The sequence below is a fragment of the Alligator sinensis genome, unplaced genomic scaffold, assembly GCF_000455745.1.
Source record: "Alligator sinensis unplaced genomic scaffold, ASM45574v1 scaffold1317_1, whole genome shotgun sequence".
NCBI classification, from domain to species: domain Eukaryota; kingdom Metazoa; phylum Chordata; order Crocodylia; family Alligatoridae; genus Alligator; species Alligator sinensis.
Window position 1 is genome coordinate 727,861 of NW_005842766.1, and position 10,737 is coordinate 738,597.

Sequence of the window (10,737 nt, forward strand, 5' to 3'; positions counted from 1 at the left end):
CGTATAAGAGGCTTGAGCAGTTTCCGCCCAAGTTGGAGGACTTCACATCCATCTCGTGAAGAACTCTAAGCGCGCTGTGGAGCCTAACAAACTCTGCGTGTGTCTTAGAGGAGGATACAGGGGCCTGATCAACCTCTAGCCTCTCCCTGTCGCCGCACGATCCCTCGATGTACCCTACCCTGCGCGCTCGTGGAGAGTCACCTTTCGGACTCTCATTTCGGTCATTCCACGGAGCCTAGCAAACTCCGTGAGCGGTATCCAGAGCTCTGTTCGTGTTCGTTTAGTGGAGCCTAGCAAACTCCACTTGTGCGTCTTCGGTGGAGCCTAGCAAACTCCACGTGTGGTTTTTTTTTTTTTTTTTTGTAACTGCAACTCAAGAAAGTTTTCCTGCCTGCACCGCGACCACCTACGGTGTAAGTAAAATAATCTTTAATCAACCTCTACGCGTCAGTGCCTAATTCTAGTTCGCCGTGCTGTCCTTTTCCCCGGCACACGTGCCCAGGCTGCTGGCCACAGCCCCTCGGCCCCGACACCTATTTAAATGGATAAGTTGTACTAGGACACATTCCAGCCCAGCTGATCCACTTCATTTGGTGATATCTGTTTCTAGCCTTAATTACTTCACCCAGGAATTATTTTATTTTTTTCTGTTTTGCTTCCCCCCCCCAATCTTGTGTTGAAATGCATCTAGAGCATTACATTTTATAGCAATTAAAAATGCTCCAAAAATATGGTATAAACCTTAGTGTTGTGAAGAGTCCCCAATGATGGTTTGTAAACTGCAATGATAATCTTGTACAATAGGATTTAGGGCAGGGGTGGGCAGTTATTAAGGCTGGAGGGCTGCTTAATGAGTTCTGGTGAACTGTCAAGGGCTGCAAGGGTAGCCCCACCCGTGGTCACCATCTTGGAGCTAGAAGTCCTGTCCCTAACCTCTGCCACCTGAAGTCCCTCCCCTTGCCCTGGAAGTACTCCTTTTGGAAGGTGGAGGTTGCCATCTTGGAACCAGAAAAAAAACAAATCATATACTAAAAATTCAAAAATTTTCTATAACCGTCTTTAATTTTATTTAAAACATTTTTTGTCCTGATTTGTGTGTGTTTGCATGGTGTATATAGAGGTGATTGCATAATAGCTGAAAATCCAGTTTTATTCTTGTGTATTGTGTGTGTGGGGTCTGTGTAGTTGGGTGTGGGGAAGGGTGGGGGATGGATGTATGTGGGTGTGGTTGGGATGGGGAGTGGGTGGGTCTGTGGGGTGGGTGTAGGTATGTGGGTGGGGTTGGATGTCTGGGTGTGCAGGGGTGTGTGGTTGGGGTGGGGGAGTGTGGGAGGGTGTGGGTGTGTATGGGAGCATGGTGGGTTGGAGGTGTGGGAGTGTGTGGGGGGGCTGTGGGAGGGTGTGTGTGTGTGTGTGTGTGTGGGTATGGTGGAGGGTGGGGTGTGGGAGTATGGGGGCTGTGGGAGGGTGTGGGTATGGTGGGTGTGGGTGCTGTGGGAGGGTGTGTGTGTGTGGAGGTATGGTGGGGGATGGGGTGTGTAGGAGAATATGGGTTTGTGTGTGGGGGTGGGTCTTTGGAGTGTCTTTGAAGTGAAATGGGTCTCCAGGGTATGAGAGTCCCTGGAGCTGCATGTGGTGGCAGTGAGTGGGGCCAACCCCACCTGGCCCCATAGCATACGTTTTTGCGCTCACAACTGAGTCTCTGGCCACATGTGGAGGCAGTGAGCAGGACCAGCCCGCCTGGCCTCATAGCATGTATTTCCATGCTCCTGCCTTAGTCTCTGGCTGCACATGGCGGCAGGGTGAGGGGCCAGCCCCACCAAGCCCCATAATGCACAGCTCCCGCCCTCCCACCCAAGTCCCTGTAGGGCTCCTCCCCAGCCCCATAATGCGCAGCTCCTGCTCGAGTCCCCGGCTTAACATAGTGGCAGTGGGCAGGGAAACAGCCACGGAGTTTGCAGGCAAAAGCCTCTGCTTTTGTCTCTAGCATCCCCTACCTTTGGCTGGGGGTGTGTCAGGCCAGGCTGAGGTGAGGGGCTGGGGGCGGTTGCTTAGCATGGAGGCACTGGCTTTCAGAGGGGCAGCGAGGGCCAGGGCCCATGACAATTCTTTTCGCTTATGGAGGGGCCTTGCGGGCTGGAAGGAATTGTGATGGGCTGTATTTCGCCCAACCCAGTTTAGGAATTGGCAGCATTATTTCGCTGAAAGACCTGCAGTATCTTCCTCTGTGAAGCGTTTCCACCTAAGGGTGCTGCTCTTTCCTGTGAGTACCAGGTATTGGCACATGATGTTATGGGAGAGAGCTGGGTCATACCTTGAAGGCACGGATGTCTTCATGCGATTCATTGTTTTACTGGATAAATAAATGCAGCTTGGTGTCTCAAAAGGCTCAATTCCAGTCCCCATAAGCAGTGCCCTGTTGACCACAATAGCCGGGGAGACGAATGGAATTGAACCGTCCATAGCTGTGTCATCAGTCTTCTTAATATTTTTTCTTTGTGGATTGCAGGTAGTTGTATGCAACCAGCCATGTGAAGCAGAAATGACAGCAGCCCCATGGTGAATGGGACATTTTGTGTGGGAGGATATACATGTTACTGACCTCTCCTTGGTTGTTAAAGGGGCTGTTTTGCACTTGGGAAATAGGAAGTTTTGGTGACAAAAACCGATTCTACCCGTTCAGAAAAGATTTTTCTGGACATACCATGTAAGTGTTGCGGTATTTGGTGCCAAAGGTACAAGACCGTAAGGACCTCATATACTTTTCCATAGCTCTGTCATTAGGAACCTACTGAATTCACAGTGGAAGTAGAGCGTGTGGTGGCTCCTTTCATCTTGCATGTTTTCTGCTCCCCCCCTCCCCCCCCTGCTGGTGATTAGTGGAGGACCCCACCACTCCCTCCTGATCAGCAGGGAAGCTAAAACTGTGGTTTTAAATATGACACTGTTTTTTGCCTTCTCACCAGTCAGCAGCAAACATCAGGGTCATCTGGGGCCCCATAGCTAATCAGTGGAAGGAGGCAAAAATGGCACCATATTTTAAAAGCGCAGTTTTCACCTCCCCACTGATCAGGAGTGAGCTGCAAGCGGAGCCCCTCCACCAATCAGTGGGAGGTGGGGAGCAGGGGAACCTGCAAGATTAAAGGAGCCACAGCACACCCCACTTCTGCCATGAATTCGGTAGTTCCCAATTTATCACCTTTGTAATGTGAATGCTTCACATAATTGCTCTGAGTACCCACTGTCCCTACTATGAAAGGTATTACTTGTTTTAGATCCAGATTCTCCTGCATCTGTATTGCTTCTTTGAATTACTAAACTGAATTTATTGAACCCCTTAGTTATTCTGTAAGAGTGAATCCATATTCTTCCTTCTTTCATTATGCAGTTTGGGGCACTCTCACCTACTTTAAGGATGTGTGCCTTAGTTTGACTGTGGGCAAACTGATATTACTGGTGAGAAAATCACCTACTCAGTGTGTTTGAAGCAGCAGTGATGCACTCCTTAAGTCCACTCATATATTTTGGGGATTTTGGTGGCCCATTTAATGCTGGTGAAACAGAAAACATTAGCGTCACGTGGTCTCAGCTTCCATGTTGGAGGTGGAATTATTTCAAATGAGACTGAGGCAGAAATCAGATCCATGATTTGTTGGTTCCCATGTGTCCACTTTTCTTGGGTAGAGGTAAATGCCCTTCCAGCATTCCCAGATGTGCAAATGGGGGAAGAGAGGAATGACAAACTTGTAGCATTTCCAAGAAGGGGGAGCACATTTGCATAGTTCAGCAAAGTCCTTTCCTAACTGCAGTCTAATGGTAGAAATTGATAAGAATGCAGGCGATGACCACATGTTGTTTGGAGTTGTTAAGTTTGTGTTTTGTAGGTCATGCAAGTATAGTTTAATTTCCTTGTTTTTTTCTACAGTTGTGTTCTAGGTGGGTGGAATAGATGTTCCAGAGGGAAAAATGAGTCTTGTTTGACGTTTTGCAGCTATGAAAAAAAAACCTGTTGGTGTGAATTGCACTGCATATGTGACTGCCCTTCTCTCTATGGTGACTCATTCTATTTGAAACACTAATGCTGTGCCCTTCCAGTTGGCTTGCCTGCTTCATTTATTCCACCAGAGGCATTAGTGATAACTTCATTCTTCCTGCCGGAGCCTTCCCTGCTAATTTGTTTCTCTCAGTTGTCTTTTTGTTGTTCAGGATCTTGCTTGCTTGTTACTCTTTTTGTTGGTATTCTTTGTTCTGCTCCAGCTATTAGTTTGGATTTATCCTAGGCTAGTTTTTCTAATGTTTCCCCTCTTGCTTCCACTGCTCAGCAGTGGGGTGGGCAGTGGTGGTGCTGGGAGGGGTGGCTATGGAGTGGGCTACAGCCACCCCACAATTTCCCATAGCTCCCAAGTAGGCCCCCTCCAAGTGCTGCTGCTGCCTGCCCCATCCCATCTCTGCCTGCCCCAAGCACAGCACTGGCTCAGCCCTCCCCGCCGGGAAGAGGCTGGTGCAGCCCACCCTAGCCCTTGCCCTGTGCCCACAGTGGGCAGCCCGCCCTAGCCCTGAGCGCAAATCTGGGGGGCACATGCCCCCCCGTGCCTCCCCTGAGGGTGCATGCAACAGTGGGGAACCGCCCACCCTTCACACCTCCCGGGTAAGCTGCCCATGGCTGTGTCTTGTGCCCTGCCCTGCCCTGCCCTGCCCTGGGCAGGTAGTGCCTACCCCAGCCCCACTCTCTCCCTCACCATAGGGGCCTTGATCTGCACTCCCATGCCCCTTCCCCTCTACAGACTTACCAGCTAGATGCTGCTCTCCATGCTGCCGGGCTGCATTCCTGGCTGCATGCATTTTGTGGCTGTGCGCATGGATGCAGCATATATTGGTGATGTTATCGGCTACGCTGGCCAAAAAAACCCAATTGCTGATAATGTCAATTTTCCTTTTATCAGTGCTGATCTGATATGGACTGATTATATTAATAGAATCATAGAACCTGTAGGGACCTGTATGATCATCAATTCTGGTTCCTTGCCATGGGCAGGAAGTAGTGGGGTCAGATGAACTCAGCAATGTGCCTGTCCAGCCTAATCTTGAACACCTCCAAGGAGGGCAACTGCACCACCTCTGCTAGGATTCTGGTGATCTTTACAGAGAAGAAATTTTGCCTTGTATCCAACCTGAATTTATCCTCTATTAGTTTATACCCATTGGTCCTCGTCCTCCCTTGAGGTGCACTCCTGAATAGTTGCTCTCTTAGTTTTTGATGCTCCTCCCAAGGTACTTGTAGGTAGCTATCAAGTCGCCTCTCAGCCTTCTCTTCCTGAGGCTGAACAGGCCCAATTCCCGGAGTCTCTCCTCATAGGGCCTACCCTCCATGTCCTTAATCAAATGGTGCCCCTTCTTTGTACCCTCCTGAGCTTATCCATGTCCTTCTTAAAGTGTGGTGCCCAGAACTGGGCACAGTATTCCAGCTGAGGCCTCACCAACACTGAATAGAGAGGGAGGAGTACCTCCCTGGATCTGTTGGCCACACAGTGGCTGATGCACGCCACAGTTTTATTGGCCCTTTTGGCAGCTTTGTCACACTGTTGGGTCATATTCATCCTCCAGTTGATCATGATCCCCAGCCAGGTGAAGGACCTTGCTCTTCTCCCTGTTAAACCTCATCTGATTTTGTTCCTCCGATAAGTCCAGTCTGTCAAGGTCCTCCTGGATCTTTGCCCTATCCTCTGGTGTGCCTGCATTTCCCCACAGCTTGGTATCATCTGCAGACTTAATCATTGCACTTTCTACCCCTTCATCCAAATTGTTAATATATTGAATAGCACAGGTCCGATCACTGATCCCTGGGGGACCCCACTGGAGATAGCCCTCCAGGATGAGGCCATCCCATTGATAACCACTCTCTGGGGGTGGCCTCTGAGCCAGTTGTCCACCCACCTCACTGTAGACTGGTCCAGCCCAGTCTCAGAGACAAGAGTCAAAGGCTTTACTGAAGTCTAAGTAGATGACATAAACCTTGTGTCACTCGTCCAGATGGTTAGTGACCTGGTCATAGAAGGATACAAGGTTCGTGAGGCATGACCTAGCCTCAACAGAGCTGTGCTGGTTGCTGTTTAGCACCCCATCTGTTACAAGCTTGTAGTTGATGGCCTCCTTAACCAACTTTTCAAAGATTTTTTGGACCAAGGTCAGACTGACTGGCCTGTAGTTTGTTGGGTCATCCCTCTTCCTTTTCTTAAAGATGGGCACCATGTTGGCCCTCTTCCAGTCATCTGGGACCACTCCTGAGTTCCACGACTCTTCAAATAGCTTGGCCTGAGTTCCACGACTCTTCAAATAGCTTGGCCAATGGTGCTGCTATAAGTTTGGCCACTTCTTTCAGGACTCTTGGGTGCAGGTCATCTGGTCCAGTGGACTTGAAGATGTCCAAAGGTTGTAAAAGATCCTTCCCCTGTTCTGGGCTTGTTTAGTATAGGTTGTTACCTTCCCCTTGTTCTCTGGGCCTCTAGTCAGATGAGCAGCCCCTGTTGGGTTTCAGGAAAACCAACACAAAGTAAGTATTCAGGAGTTCTGCCTTTTCGTGTGCATTGACTGTGGGCTGCCCCTGGATATTCAGTAGCGGTCCCACAGTGGAGCCCAATTTTTTTCTTGCTCCCTGTGTATCTGTAGAAGAACATTTTTGTTGCACCTCTATTTATTTGCAAGCTTTCAGGCTCACGTGCCTTTCCTCAGGTGAAGGAAAATGTACTTCGCAGACAGACAGACAGACCAAGCAGACTAAGTAGAAGGTGTCTGCTCCAAGGAGTTGGCAGTCTAGATTGGACGGCACTGAGAGAAGATGCTAAGCAAAGGAAGAACAGGCGTTAGAGCCTATGGTGAAAAATCAGTTATGCTTCAATTAATGTGGTGATTGTTATGTCCTCTAGATAACTTTCTTCTGTGTAAATTAATTGATTCTGTTAAGATTTGTGATGTGTCTGTCAGGACAGCTGAAGCAGAAGGCAGCTGAAGATGCCACTTGTCCAAGGAGAATTGAGATATGAGATTTGGCTATCATGTGCATGCTAGCCACTTTCTACAGTTGTTAATAAAAACCACTGAAAAGCAACTCTGTACTTGTTGCGCCTCAAGGACATCACAGGCAGAAATGGCATGGACCTTCTTTCTGATGTGCAGCGTAGAGCTTCTGATTCTGTACACTTCAGCCTGAAGCTGTTGTGGCTGTGTCTGTACTCCTTGCTTTGATTACTAGGGGTGCACCTATAGAGATTTTTGGGGCTGATACCGATAGCCAACTTTTTTTTAAGGAGACATATCGACCAATACTGATCCGATTTCCGATACCAGCCCGGCAGCTTGAAGAGCAGCGTCCAGCTGGTAGGTCTGTTGTGGTGGAAGGGAAGGGGCAGGGGAAGTTGGCGATTGAGGCCTCTGCGTTGAGGGATGGAGTTAAGCTGGGGCAGGGGCTGGGGCAGGGTGTGGGACAGAGCTGCAAGTGGCTCTGGTAGGGCACTGGGGAAGTGGGGGAGCATGTGCCCCTGGATCTGCGCGGGGTGGGCTGCCACTGGGGCTGTGCTGGGCTTTTCCTGGCAGGGGACCGCCCACCCTGAGCGCAGTGCAGCCCAGCCCCCGCTGGGAAGAGCCATGCGCAGCCCCGGCCCCGCCTTGCCCTGCCCCACACAGATCTGGGGGCACCCCCCCCCCCTGCCTTCCCTGGGGCTCATGCAGAGGTGGCTCCTGGACAAATGGTGCGGGAGCTGCTCCCACTGTGCCCTGCGGACGAGCCGCAGCTGCCAGCTGGGCAGCGTTTGCCTGAGCCCCAGCCCCACTCCCTCCCTCACCACGGGGGCCTTGATCTGCCCCACCCTGCCCCTTCCCTTCCCCCTCCCTTTTCACCACACCAGATTTACCAGCTACATGCAGCTCTCCAGGCTGCTGGGCTGTGCTTCTTATTGCCTACACGCTGCACTGCGGCTATGTGCCTGCACGGGCCATTTATTGGGGCCAAATTATTGGCCATATCAGGTTCTGATTTCTGATACAGACAATTTTGTTTATATCTGTGTGCATCCGATATCGGACCGATGTATTGGTGCATCTCTATTGATTACCGCAGCTCCTAATCCCATATCAAGTCCTGTCACCAGATTCTTCTTACACTACATCAGATTCATCCTCATCCTGCAGACACTATATAAATCTCATCTGTGCCACTATTTCCTTTCTTGAACAATTATGTTTTCCAAGCCCTCCCTCCACCTCCTCTCACTCCTGGCTTTGTTACTCTTGAGCTGGCACTAATTTGGGGTCAGCATTGTCACCTTTTATATGTGGAGAGCTCTCCCTTGCTAGTTCAAATCTCTCTGTACTACTGGTTGTGTTTTGTCTGTGTGTGTTTGTGAGATTACAGGGGCAGGGACTTGGTTTGTTTTGCTAGAGCTGTGTTCACTGAGTATATGAAGTGATATAATTAGTAATACCAGAATGTCGCAGGGTAATCAGCAGTAAAGTCTCTCTAAATTGTATAAAATATTGTTCTTGCTTACTATGATTCAGGTTTTCCTTAACTGTTTGTCTGCCAGACAGCCATGCTTGGCTAAGACTGAGTGACGCTGGGCAGAATGAAGCCCTCAAGGTACTTTTTGTCCAGAGAAAGCTTGGCTCTTGACTTACCCATGAGTAGATCCTGAAATGTTGAACAATAGTAACTGAAAATAAAATCAGAGGAGCCTGAAACATAGTATCTAAACTTTTGCCATTATTGCATTGAAGCTACCGCAGCATTATGCTTCTTAATGGGTGGAAAGAACCTATTCACATTGGTATTTCTTTTTAAAAGAGTTTCTTCTCACTTAGGAAAGTGGCTGCCAACATCTCCCTTCTCCATCTGTTTTCAGTGCTGTTAGGGGCTTTGCGAATCACACAGGCTTTTATCCTCTGCCGAACTCTCCGCCCTGCCCCCAACAGCAGATGGCATGGGATTTAAACCACCTTGATACCTAGCACCTTTCCTAAGGTCCCTGGAACACTACTTGTTTGGCAGCATGGTGCTTTACATGGCAGGCATTGTTGCAGGATCCTGCTTATATGGAGTGTGTGTGTTTGAGAAGAGAAAAGAGCAACTGAAAGAGGTTACTCCAGCAACATTACAGTTATATTACAGGAATGGATCTTCTCAAATGAGCCATGTTTTTATGTTGTGCATGAACATAGCAGTGTCCATTCATGCTGTATTGTCCACTCTGGAGACTGAATATATCTGTTTTCTGCATACTGCTACTTTGCATTTCTCCACAGTCAAATCTTCTGGATGACCCCTAGTCCTATAATACTGAAACAATTAATGAACTGCATTGTATTGCACTGCATGCAGTCTGTTTAACTGGACTCCTATGTATGTATGTATGTATGTATTTATTTGTATCACAACTCTATCTATAGGATCCATGCATGGAACAGCTATTTTGTCTTAATGAATTCCATCACAGGCACAGCAAGTTATAGAAGGGCAGGCCCAGTTCCTTAAGAAGAAAGGCAGATAAAATTTGGATAGCAGTTGAACATTGGGCCAGTAGATCCATTAGTGCCTGCTTGTTCCCTTCCTGAGCTGCTCTTGTTCCCATCCTTTACAGGCTATGGGATGGGATGTGATAACCCCCAGTATCAGCAGATGAGACTGACCCCAGACTTGTGATCTGTGGCGAGAGCTGGAGATGATGTTATAGGCACTTTTGCTTGCTTTCTTGCTGGTTTGGAGCTACTGTAGGAACCTACTTTTGTTGTGTGTTAGGGAAGGAATTGGCTTACATTAGCCTGATAGATGACCGTAATGCTTAAGGAGCAGTAGAGATCTAAGATCTCTGACAAACAGGACTGTGGTAAGAACAAACCTCAGCCTGGCTGGAGAATCAATGCAGAAAGGATCTGGGTTCAAGAGAGCTTGTCAAAAGTAGAATGCAAACATAGATGGTTACAGGGTGTAGGTTGTAGCTATGTTGGTCTAAGGACATAGGCAGACAAGGTTCTTTGGGTGAATCTGATATCTTTTATTAGACCAACTTAAATAGTTGGAAAACAATTATTAAGCAAGCTTTCGGGTTCAAAAACCCTTTGTCAGGCTAAGGAAGTTTCAGCAGTTGGTATGTGTTCTTCCTGGATGGAATGAAAAGTAAAGAAGCCAGAAGCTGGTCTGGTCTGCATACAAGACAGGTAGTCAGTGAAAATGTAGATTGAGGAGTCAGTGGGTGAGAGACAGGCTGGGGAGGTGGGGGGAAGAGAGAGAAGGGGGGTGAAAGTGGAGAGATACCTGGGGAGTGAGATGTCAGGCAGGTTATAATGTGTCATAAATCCAATGTCTATATTTAGTCCATGATTTTTAGTATCCAGGAGGTTGATGAAGTGCAGTTCATAGGTTCGTCTCTGGGAAGTGTTGTGTAAGTTTCCTTTGAGGATCAGGACTGAGAGATTGGAGAGAGGTTGGAGAAACGTGCCCCCACAGGTAATTGGGTATACCTGTCTGATATATTTCCAGTGTGCATTCATTCTGGTGCGCAGTTGTTGTTTGGTCTCTCCTACGTATTTTCCATCAGGGCATTTGGTGCAATGGATGAGACATATTACATTTCTGGAGGTGCAGCTGTAAGATCCGGGAATGCTGATGGCTCTGTTGTGGGGTGTAGTAATTGCGGGGAGTGGTGGAGATGTGTTGGCAGGTTTTGCATTTCTTGTCCTGGCACGGTC